This window comes from Panthera tigris, chromosome E2 (genome assembly GCF_018350195.1).
Source record: "Panthera tigris isolate Pti1 chromosome E2, P.tigris_Pti1_mat1.1, whole genome shotgun sequence".
Lineage (NCBI taxonomy): Eukaryota > Metazoa > Chordata > Mammalia > Carnivora > Felidae > Panthera > Panthera tigris.
In genome coordinates this window covers 8,694,700-8,706,751 of record NC_056674.1, presented here as the reverse complement: position 1 = coordinate 8,706,751, position 12,052 = coordinate 8,694,700, and the positions used below count along the sequence as shown (strand labels likewise).

The 12,052-nt window shown below is 41.1% G+C and overlaps 1 protein-coding gene and 1 long non-coding RNA gene across 4 annotated transcripts in view; both read right to left on the bottom strand.

Moving 5' to 3' along the window:
• LOC102965734 (orphan sodium- and chloride-dependent neurotransmitter transporter NTT5) overlaps window positions 1–6,664 on the bottom strand; it is a 55,067-nt gene extending 48,403 nt beyond the window's left edge. The window contains exons 1-2 of one of the 2 annotated variants that reach the window (XM_042969320.1): window positions 6,625–6,664; window positions 3,072–3,154 (exon numbers count right to left, since the gene is read on the bottom strand). The gene's annotated coding sequence lies outside the window, so the exon portion shown is untranslated. Of the gene's footprint in view, window positions 1–3,071; window positions 3,155–3,536; window positions 3,636–6,624 lie in introns of those variants that run through there. The other variant, XM_042969319.1, reaches the window with a different exon arrangement.
• A 101-nt stretch (window positions 6,665–6,765) lies between these two features.
• Window positions 6,766–11,834, bottom strand: LOC122234364. 2 transcript variants are annotated; one of them, XR_006212139.1, is made up of 3 exons: window positions 11,763–11,834; window positions 10,958–11,030; window positions 6,766–6,805 (listed from the first exon to the last, which is right to left on the bottom strand). It is a non-coding gene; the product is annotated as an uncharacterized LOC122234364 (long non-coding RNA). The 2 variants fall into 2 exon arrangements; XR_006212140.1 differs by lacking the exon at window positions 6,766–6,805 and adding an exon at window positions 10,315–10,341.
• Between the last annotated feature and the right edge of the window lie 218 nt (window positions 11,835–12,052).

Sequence of the window (12,052 nt, the reverse complement as noted above, 5' to 3'; positions counted from 1 at the left end):
GGGCAAGGAGTGTGCTGAAAAATAAAAGGAAAAAAGAAAAGAAAAAAGAAAAACAACAGGATGTGGTGGAGGGGAAGAGAGAGGGAACTGGATTTTTCTTTCAGAAGGGGAAGGAGCATGCCATCCAAAAGCAGAGGCAACAGGTAGGTCTCAGGGCAGCACTAGCGCATCTGGGTCACAAGAATAATCAGTTGTGAGACATACTGTTTGGAAAGAGTTCTTAGTAGCTCAGGAAATGCTTATAATTCAATGACAGGTTAAAAACCAAAACTGAGATGCAAATCTGTGTCTATAGTTCTATCTCTACTACCTTTAAAAGCGCAATGAAAGCAAAGGCTGAAAGAAAATACGCCAATGTGTAGAAGACAATAAGATATTTTTATATCTTTCTCTCTGATTTTATTTTATTAAAATGTCTAAAAAAAGTATTGCTTCAATAATCGAGAAAAGTATATATTGACATGTAAAAATTAAAAATAAAAAGATGAGGGGTGCCTGGGTGGCTCAGTTGGTTAAGCGGCTGACTTCAGGTCAGGTGATGATCTCACCATTCGTGGGGTCAAGCCCTGTGTCAGGATCTGAGCTCAGAGCCTGGAGCCTGCTTCAGATTCTATGTCTCCGTCTCTCTCTCTGGCCCCTCCTCGTTTGCGTGCTCTCTTTCTCAAAAATAAATAAACTTAAAAATAAAAAGATGATACTGGACACAGAAGTCAGATGGAAGGAGTTCTTTCACCCATGTATGGGGCAACTAAAGCATCAAAATAAATAATAGTAACAGATGAGAACCCATAGAATAAAGTAAGAATCCATGAATCCATAACGATATAAATGAGCAAAAGGAAAATTTCTCCTTACAGCAAAATGAAAACTAATAAAAGTAGAAGCAATGATGGAATTAGAAAGTCATCATTTGGAAACCATTGAAATTTATAACTAATTCAAGCAAGAATCATCAATGGTTACTAACACAAGAAAGTTTGGTGGGGACAAATAACTGCCCAGTATTAACATATCTCCTCCAAAAAAACAAAAACAAAAAACAGAAAAATAGTACCTTTATAGTGTTAGACACCACCTGAACCAAGTAATGAAAGCCAACTGATATCATCTGTCTCCTGATATGATGCACTGAAAAGAACACAACATCATTTCAGTGCTATTCCTGCCAAAAATGTACAACCAGAATCCAATCATGAGGAAACATTAGACAACACAAATTGAGGAACATTCTATAAAACAACTGGATTATTTTCATTAAAAATTGATCAAAGTCATGAAGATAAGGAAAGATGAAAGAATTGCAAGATTGAAACTACAATTGTAAGTCTGAAGTTATGTGAAAATAAGAAGTTAATACTGGGGGCGCCTGGGTGGCTCAGTTGGTTAAGCGTCTGACTTTGGCTCAGGTCATGATCTCACGTCGGGCTCTGTGCTGACAACTCAGAGCCTGAAGCCCGCTTCGGAATCTGTGTCTCCCTCTCTCTCTGTTCCTCCACTGCTCATGCTCTGTCTCTCTCTGTATCTCAAAGATAACGAAATATTTAAAAAAAATTTTTTTTAAAGGTTAATACCAGAACTCGAAAAGCAGCTGGGCTGGACTTCCAGTTTCCAGTTCACATGTTAGGAACTTGGAAGTCACCACTCCATCCTAACAAGTAAAAAGCTGAACAGATTGCAAATCAATAACTGGATCCCTAAGGGAGGTAGGGGCACAGAGTAAACCACTGCCCCCAAGACTGACAGATAGTCAAATACAAAGATTACTTGATTACTGGAGCAGAAATTTAGGAGGAGAAACTGCCAAGGAACTGAAAGAGCGGACCTACGCTAGCTCCATCTTGTTCTGTGTCCTCCACCTTGAGTGACTAAGTCCCTGACATGCCCCCTTTCCGGGAAAATCGCAGAAACCTCAGACCACGCCTCCTCCCCTTGAGTAACCTCCGGCTCACCCGTTCAAACTTCCCGATCAAAACACGGATCAAAACACAACCGGCGGCCTGCCTGCGTAACAGGACTCCGACCCTTCCCCAGCCAATCTGCTGAGGCCACCGCCATTACCTCACCAACTACCCCTAGACCCCTATAAAACCTTTGTGCTTTTGAAACTTGCTCTCTCTCCTCGGCATCTCACCGCTGTGTCGGTGCAGGTAGGGGATTGAGCTCGAGCTAGCTCGAATAAAGGCTCTTTGCTTTTGCATCGGACTCGGCTCCCTGGTGGTCTTTGGGGATCACGAATTCTGGGCATAACAGGAACCAGAGAGAGGGAAAAACTCAATTGTAATTGACAAATTGCTGGAGGCTCAGTGTGGACAATCCGAGAGTTTAAAACTCCAGGAGGACCCAGTCACTGGGGTGAGGCACATTTTGGTGAGTTTGACCTCCGGGAGCCTGATCGAGTTCTCATGGAATATAGGCTGAAAATCCCCTCAGGCTTCCAGAAGGGGAAGGAAAAAGGAACCATACTGAAATACTCCAGGGCACTCTATTCTTAACAAGGCCTGCCCTCAGGAGAAACTAGTTAACCACAGCCTAATCTGTGGGGTAATATCAAAGTCAGTCTGAGCTAGGGGAAAGAAAATATCAACTCCAGCCCACTCCAGCCATCCTGTCCCACCTAAGAGAGGAGGAAAAAAACCCCAAGAAACACTTGTGAAATTCAGTCTAGGGCCAAAGGCTCACTAAAAGACTGAGACCCAGCATAGAATACTTGCCCTTCCCCACACCTTATCACCACATTACTTACAGGCCTACTTTACAGCAGTTCCTTTACCTAGTACGTCATTTGCAGCTAACAACAACAACAAAAATTTACAAGGCATACCAAAAGGCAAAAAAAACACCATAATTTGAAGAGACAGAGTGAGCATCAGAACCACACAAGGCAGGCATGCTCGGATTGTCAGACTGAGAATTTGAAACAACCGGGATTAATTTGCTAAAGGCTGTAATGGATAAAGTAGACGGCATGCGAGATGGGCAATGTAAACAGAGAGATTGAAATCCTAAGGAGGAACCAAAAAGAACTGACAGATTAAAAAATAAAACAAAACTGTAACAAAAATGAAGAATACCTTTGATGGGCTTTTTAGTAGACTGGACTTGGCTGAGAAAAGAAACACTGAGCCTGAAGATCTCTCAATAGAAACCTCCGGAACTGAAAAGTAAAGAAAACAAAGACTGAACATCAGCAGGCAGAAAATCAGTAAGGGTATGTCAAATCTGACAACACCATCAATCAACTGGATATAACTGACATCTGCAGACCACTTCATCCAATAACAGCAGAATGCACATTTTTCTCAAGCCCACATCATGGGCTATAAAACAGCTTAACAAACTCAAAAAACAAAAACTCATACAATGTCTTCTCTCAGTTCACAATTGAATTAAACTAAAAATCTAATGGAAAGATAACTGGAGAATCCCAAAATATGTGGAGATTAAACAAATCATTTCTAATAGTACATGGATCAAGAAAAACTCTCAAGAGAAATTTATAAATATTTTTAACTCAATGAAAATGAAACAAAACTTACCAAAATTCGTGGGATGAAATGAAAGCAGTACTTGGAAGGAAATTTATGGCACTGAGTGCATACTGGGTGGCTCAGTAGGTTGAGGGTCTGACTCTTGATTTTGGCTTAGGTCACAATCCCAGGGTTGTGGGATCAAGACCCATGTCAGGCTCCACGATGAGTATGGAGCCTCCTTGAGATTCTCTCCCTCCACCTCTCTCCCCAGCTCATGCCCACACTCTTGCTCTCTCTCTAAGATACATAAATAAAAAATAAAAATAATAAAAAACTAAAATTTAAAAAAAGAAGAAGAAAAAAACACCCTGAAAACTATAGAAGACTTATGAAAGAAACTGAAGATGACACAAAGAAATGGAAAAGCATTCCATGCTCATGGATTGGAAGAACAAACATTCTTATAATGTCTATACTACCCAAAGCAATCTACACATTTAATGCAATCCCTATCAAAATACCACCAGCATTCTTCACAGGGCTAAAACAAACAATCCTAAAATGTGTATGAACCACAAAAGACCCCAAATAGCCAAAGAAATCCTGAATTAAAAAAAAAAAACGAGTCATCATGATTTTGGATTTCAAGCTATATTACAAAGCCGTAGTCATCAAGATAGTACTGGCACAAAAACAGACACACAGATCAATATAACAGAAAACCCAGAAATGGACCCACAACTATATGGTCAACTCATCTTCGACAAAGAAGGAAAGAACACCCAATAGAAAAAAGACTCTCTTCAACAACTGGTGCTGGGAAAACTGGATGGTGACATGAAGAATGAAACTGGACCACTTTCTTACACCATACACAAAAATAAATTCAAAACGGATAAAAGACCTAAATGTGAGAAAATCAAAATCCTAGAAGAGAACACAGGCAGCAACCTCTTCAAAACTCAGCTGGAGCACTTCTTACCAGACACATTGTCAAAAGAAAGGGAAACAAAACCAAACATGAACTATTGGGACTTCAGGACAAAAAGTTTCTGCACAGCAAAGGAAACAATCAACAAAACTAAATGGCAGCCTACACCATGGGAGAAAATATTTGTAGATGACATACCTGATAAAGGGTTAGTATCCAAAATCTGTTAAGAACTTATCAAACTCAACACCAAAAAAACAACCCAGTTAAGAAATGGGAGGAAGACATGAATAGGCACTTTTCCAAAGAATACATCCAAATGGCTAACAGACACATGAAAAGATGCCCAACATCACCCAACATTAGGGAAGTACAAATCAAAGCCACAACGAGATACCACCTCACACCTGTAAGAATGGCTAAAATTAACAACACAAGCCAGGTATTGGCAAGAATGCAGAGAAAGGGGACCTCTCTTGCACTGCTGGTGGGAATCCAAACTGGTGCAGTCACTCTGAAGAACAGCATGGAGGTTCCTCAAAAAACAGAACTACCCTATGATCCAATAATTTCACGATTAGGTATTTACCCAAAGGATATAAAAATACAGACTGGAAGGGGTACATGCACCCTAACGTTTAAAGCAGCATTATCAACAATAGCCAAACTGTAGAGAGAGCCCAAATGTCCATAGACTGATTAATAGATAAAAATATGGTATATATATATACAATAGAATGTTACTCAGCCATCAAAGAGAATGAAATCTTGCCATTTGCAATGACGTGGACAGAGCTAGAAAAGAATTATGCTAGACAAAATAAGTCAATCAGAGAAAGACAAATATCATACGATTTCATTCATATGCGGAATTTAAGAAACAAAACAGATGAACATATGGGAAGGGAAGGTGGAGGAAAGAAGAGAGGAGAAAAGACCACAAGGGCTTTTAACAAGAGAACAAACTGAGGATTGACAGAGGGAGGTAGGTAGGAGATGGGCTAGATTGGTGATAGGTATTAAGGAGGGAACTTGTGATGAGCCCTGGGTGTTGTATGTAAGTGATGAATCACTGCATTCTACTTCTGAAATCACTATCGCACTGTATATTAACTAAAATTTAAATTTTAAACAATGGAGAAAATCCTGCTACATACACAACAGACAGGATTAAACTGTAGTCACTAAGGGGTTAATTGACATCGATCCTTCCTGATGAAGTCGTTTAATGTTTTAGGAAATAAGTTATAATTTTCCAGGCAGCTTGTTGGAGAGAAAAAGAATCCCTCTCCAAAGCCCTTCTGCTCCAATGAACCAACAGCTTCCAGAAGCTGTATCCCAGAGGGTGCAAAAATCTGTGAGCCAATGTGTGAGCCACTTTAGAGAAAACGTGAATGAGTTAATAGGTCTCTCCCTGAGACAAACTGTGCCACCACAGCATTAGCAGGAAGCATTAATTTGAACCACAAGTGTTCCGAGATGAAGAAAAAATTAGGTAGAGAAACTAGCCTGTGGCACAATACCTTTAGTTAAAAGGAAAAAAATTGGGAAACACAACAGAGATAAAAAGTTAAGTCTAGGGGCGCCAAGTGTCCGACTTCGGCTCAGGTCATGATTTCACAGTTCATGAGTTCAAGCCCCACATAGGGCTCTGTGCTGACAGCTTAGAGCCTGGAGCCTGCTTCAGATTCTGTGTCTCCCTCTCTGCCCCTCCCCCGTTCAAGCTGTCTCTCTCTCTCAAAAATAAAAACAAACATTAAAAAAAAAGTTAGTAGTATGAATTATAATCCCTAGAAAAACTGCTAAAAAATGTTATGAAGAGTTATAGCTACTAAGACAATAAATAAATAAAAATGGATACTAAAAATGATTCAAGGTATCAAAAAAAAAAAAAATCAACAAACAGAAAATTGGAGACCAAAATGCAACCATGTCAATAATTACAGGAAACGTTTTTAGTTTAAGCATTCCAATTAAAAGGCACAAATTTAAAAAATAACTAAATAAAAGGCAAAGATTGTCAGGATGAATAAAAGAGACCCAATTATAAGCTTCTGAAGAGATGAAACTTAAGGTCAAAAACACAGATAGATTGAAAGTAGCTTAATAGAAAAAGACCCATCCTGCAAATGAAGCATAAAAAAGCTGTAGTGACCTTATTAATGTAACATAAAATGGGCTTTGAGGTAAAGAGTATTATCAGATTTAAAGAAGGATACTTACTGAGGCGCCTGGGTGGCTCAGTCAGTTAAACGTCCGACTTCAGCTCAGGTCACGATCTCGAGGTCCGTGTGTTCGAGCCCCGCGTTGGGCCTCTGGGCTGATGGCTCAGAGCCTGGTGCCTGCTTTCGATTCTGTGTCTCCCTCTCTCTCTGCCCCTCCCCCATTCATGCTCTGTCTCTCTCTGTCTCAAAAATAAATAAAACGTTAAAAAAAAAATTAAAAAAAAAGAAGGATACTTACTAATGATAAAAAATGATGTCAATTCATCATGAAGACAACTAATGTATGCAAACATAACAAATCTCAAAATACATGAGGCAAAAATTTACAAAGGCTACATGATGTCCACAATCATGGTAGAAGTTAACACTCTTTCTCAGTAAGTGATGGGGAAAAAGAAGACCAAAATATCAGTAAAGATATAGAAGATCCAATAACACTACAAGCATCCTTGACCTAATTGACATGTATAAAACCCCCAAATAGGCACTTGGGTAGCTAAGTCCATTAAGCAACAGACTCTTGATCTCAGCTCAGGTCTTAATCTCAAGGTTGTGAGCTCAAGCCTCAAGTTAGGCTCCACTCTGGGTTTAAAACCCACTTAAAAAAAACAAAACAAAACAAAACAGAATACACATACTTCATCAATGCCATAGGCTGGGCTATAAAACAAGTACCCATAAATTTACAAGGATTGAAATCACACAGGGTCTGTTCTCTGACTACAACATAAATAAGTTTGAAATCAATAAGATGTGTAAGAAAGCTGCAAACACTTGGAAATTAAAGAATATATTATTAAGCAATATATAGGTCAGAGAATAAGTCACAAAGAAATTATAAAGTATTTTAAATTGAAGGATAATAAAAATACAAAATATCAAAATTTGTGGGATGCAGCAAAAGCAATGCTTAGAGAGAATTTCATAGCTTTACATCCTGTTATTAGAAAAAAAGGTTTCAAATCAATGTCTTACAAAAAGCTTTCAAGACAAGAACAAAATAAATCCAAAAAAGAACAAAGAAAAATATAAATACAAGTAGAAAACAGATAATAGCAAAAAGTAAAGAAGCCAAAGCTGGTTCTTTGAAATGATCACAACACTGGTAAACCCCTAGACAGATTAAGACAAAAGGAGACATGCACATCACCAATATCAGGAATGATAGTGAGGTTATCACTATATATGCTATAGACATTAAAAGAGTAAGAAAATATGATGTCAAACTTATGCCAATAAACTTAACAAATTAGATGAATGAGAAAATTTCTTAAAAATACAGCTAACAAAACTGCAATCAAATGAAATGGGAAATCTGTACAGTTTCATTAAATAAGTTGAATTTCTTATCAAAACCTTTCCCACAGAGAAAATTCCAGGCCCAAACAGTTAATAATTAGTGAATTATATCAAATATTGAAAGAAAAAAATAACACCAACCTCACACAAGTACTTCCAGGAAAGAAGAGGAAACACTTCCCAACCCATTTTATAAGTCTATGACCCAAATACCAAAACTTGAAAAAGATATTAGTAAAAGAGACAATTTCAGACCAGTATCTTCATAAACATAGATGCAAAAATCCTCTACAAATGTTACAAAGCAAATCCTGCAATATATAAAAAGGATAATAAATAATGATCGCATGGAGTTTATTCCAGAAATGCAAGGTTGATTTAACATGCAAAAGTCAAACAATGTAACTCAAAAACGGACCCGTAAGTATATGTATTGGTCTTTTGTTTCTTGACAGAGAATCCAAACACATTCAATTGGAGGGGGAAAAGTCCTTTCTAGAATAACTAGATATCCATATGGGGGAAAAAAAATGAAACCCAAACCCTACTCTGCACCATACACACACATTATTTTGACATAAATCACAGACCTAAATGTAAAATCTAAAACTATAAAGCATTCAAAAGAAAATATAAGAGGGGCACCTGGGTGGCTCAGTCTGTTGAATGTCTGACTTCGACTCAGATCATGATCTCACGGTTCACGAGTTCAAGCCCCACATTGGGCTCTCTAATGTCAGTGCAGAACTTGCTTCGGATCCTCTGTCCCCCTCTCTCTCTGCACCTCCCCCACTCATGCCCTCTCTCTCAAAAATAAATAAATATTTAAAAGAAAATATAATAGAATATGTTCATGACTTAGGAGTAGGTAAAGTTTCATAGACAGGACACAAAATACAATTATCATAAAAAGTATTCATTTAGACTTCATCAAATTAAAAACTTCCACTCATTGGGGCGCCTGGGTGGCTTAGTTGGTTGAGCGTCCGACTTCAGCTCAGGTCATGATCTCACAGTTTGTAAGTTCAAGCCCTGAATCAGGCTCTGTGCTGACAGCTCAGAGCCTGGAGCCTGCTTCGGATTCTGTGTCTCCCTCTCCCTGCCCCTCCCCTGCTCATGCTGTGCCTCTCTCCTTCAAAAATAAACATTAAAAAAATTTTTTTTTAATTTAAAAACTTCTGCTCATCAAAAGACTTGATTAATTTTCTAAATTAATAAGCAAGCCAGAGGCTAAGGGAAAATGATCTTCATATATATATCTGACAAAGGACTTGTATTTAGGGAATAGAAAGAACTCCTACAACTTAATAAAAATAGATATAACTCAATTAAAAAATGGATAAAGGATTTGAAAAGATATTTCACAAAGAAAGATATATGAAGGGCCAATACACATCTGAAAAATGTGTTCAACATCATGTCATCAGAAAAATCCAAGTTAAAACCACAGTAATATACCAACCCCCTTCCCAAATTAAGTATAAGTAGTACAAGACTAATGGTGCCCCTAAGTACTTTGCAGAATAAATCGGAACCCTCCCTGGAGTAAGACATCTTCATTCTCAGGCCTTAAGTTATTCCTACAAATAATTTGTCAGGGTGCCTGGCTGGCTCGGTCAGTAGAGCGTGCAACTCTTGATCTTGGGTTTGTGACTTCCAGCCACACATTGGGTGCAGAGATTACTTAAAAATAGAACCTTAAAAAAAAATAATTTGTCAAGAACAAGAAGCATACATAGCACATAAGGAAAAAAAGGCACTAATAGTGAGAACGGACAGAAACAACAGATGACAAATGCAAATGATTCCAAATATTAGAATCATTAGCCAAAGGTAATAAAATAATTGGTTTCCTTAGAAAGAAAGAAAGAAAGAAAGAAAGAAAGAAAGAAAGAAAGAAAGAAAGGGAAAGAAAACGAAAGGAAAGGCAAAGCAAAGCAAAATGAAGGAAAGGGATGCCTGGGTGATTCAGCGGATTAAACATGGGACTCTTGATTTCAGCTCAGGTCACCATCTCATGGTTGGTGAGACTGAGCCCCAGCTCAGGCTCTGCTGACAACTCGGAGCCTGCTTGGGATTCTCTCTCCCTCTCCCTCTGCCCCTCCCATGTTTGTGTGTGCGTTCTCTCTAAGTAAATTTTTTTAAAAACTTTAAAAATGAAGGAAAAGTTTGAAAAAATCTGCAGGGAACAGACCTCTAAAAGTGATTTATTTAACAGGCTTTAAGAAACAGAACGTGGGGCGCCTGGGTGGCTCAGTCGGTTAAGCGTCCGACTTCGGCTCAGGTCACGATCTCGAAGTCCGTGGGTTCGAGCCCCACGTCGGGCTCTGGGCTGATGGCTCAGAGCCTGGAGCCTGCTTCCGATTCTGTGTCTCCCGCTCTCTCTGACCCTCCCCTGTTCATGCTCTGTCTCTCTCTGTCTCAAAAATAAATAAACTTAAAAAAAAATCTTTAAAAAAAAAAAAGAAAGAAACAGAACGATATGAACATGTATGCTTTTAGCGGGTAGGAAGTAAACAGAAAGAGAAATCTTAATTCAATTTGTACAAAAGTTAAGCAAGCTGAGGAAGCTGGAGACATGTAGGTAAAGGTGGCAGTTCTCTTAAGAAGCACAAATATTCCAGGACACCTGGGTGGCTGTCCATTAAGCATCCAACTTCCACCCAGGTCATGATCTTAGAGTTTGTGGGTTTGAGCCCCTGCTTCCGGCTCTGGGCTGGGCAGCTCAGAGCCTGGAGCCTGCTTTGGATTCTGTCTCCCTCTCTTTCGAACCCTCCCATGCTCGCGCTCTCTCTCTCTCTGTCAAAAATAATTAAAAAAAAAAAAAAAAAAAAGCACAAATGTTCCAAAAAGGGGGTGGGGGCGGGTCTGTCTAGCTCAGTCCGTAGTGCATGAGACTCTTAAACTCAGAGTTCTGAGTTCCAGCCCCACCTTGGGCATGGAGCCCACTTAAAAAAAAATTAAAAAAAAAAAAAAAAGCACAAATGTTCATTACAACTAGATATCTCGCCAGCAGCTGAAATGTAACATACCTCAAAATAACCAGGAGGACTTCCGATTCTCATAATCCCATGCTGTTGACATTGATTCGGACTCTCCGCTCCCCTGGGGGAGAGAAAAGGAAAATTGAATTCATGAAAAATACAGCCACCTCTCTGAAACACATTCCAAAAGGGTCTTCCTTAAAACGAGTTTTCTGGCAAATGGGGAAACTGGACCCTTCGGCGAGAGAGCTGGCCACCTGCGCCACCTGTGAAGCCCCCTGGCCCCGCGGCAGACCCCCTCCTCCCGGCTGAGCGGCCCTGGGGGTGAGGGGCCACGCGTGATCACCTACATCACCATTCGTGACAACCGCTCCTCCAGGCCCATGGCCTCTGGGGGGGGGGGCACTCAGGGTCCCCCAGAAACGCCTCTTCCCCGCGGAGGCCCTCCTTCCTGGAACTACAACCTCAGGAGAGGAAAGGAGGGAGCGGGTGGCAGGTTCCTCAAGGAGCAGGGGTTGTGTCCCTAACAGGCCGATGGATGGTGGGACTGGCCCGGGTTTCCGCGGTCCAGGCGCTTGAACCGCTGGGTCTCCCCAAACGGCGGGGACCCAGGGCCGAGTCCCGTGAGCACGGGACCCCAAGTCAGATTCAGACCGCGAAGGGGCTGAAGACAGTGCGCGGGGTCCTGGGGGAGAAAAAAGGAGGGACCCCTCGGGGCCTATCTGATCCCTCAGCTCCTCAGAGCCCGGGGCGTCCAGGGGAATCCCGTGACCCCGGGCCTCAGGAGTGACGCCCAGCTTCGCACATCCCGGATCTCTGAGTTTTCAGGCCTCCCTGGGGCTGTCACTCTCACCCCAGCCCGGAGACCCCCGGGCTCTCCGGTCTGTTCAGTCTGTGAAAAAAAATGAATGTGAACATCTCAGGCCCCTCCAGGCCTCGTCAGGCCAACTCGCGACGCACGCCTCGCTCCGCCTCAGGTGCAGCCTTTCCCGCCGTTCCTCTGCGCATGCGCCCCGCCCCCCGCCCCGCCCCCTTCGACCCCGCGGAGGATTCCGCCCCGAAACTCTTAACACGCCCGCCTGCACTGCGCACGCGCGCGCCCCCGCGCGCCCTCCAGCCGCTTCCCCACTCAGTTCCCTGCGC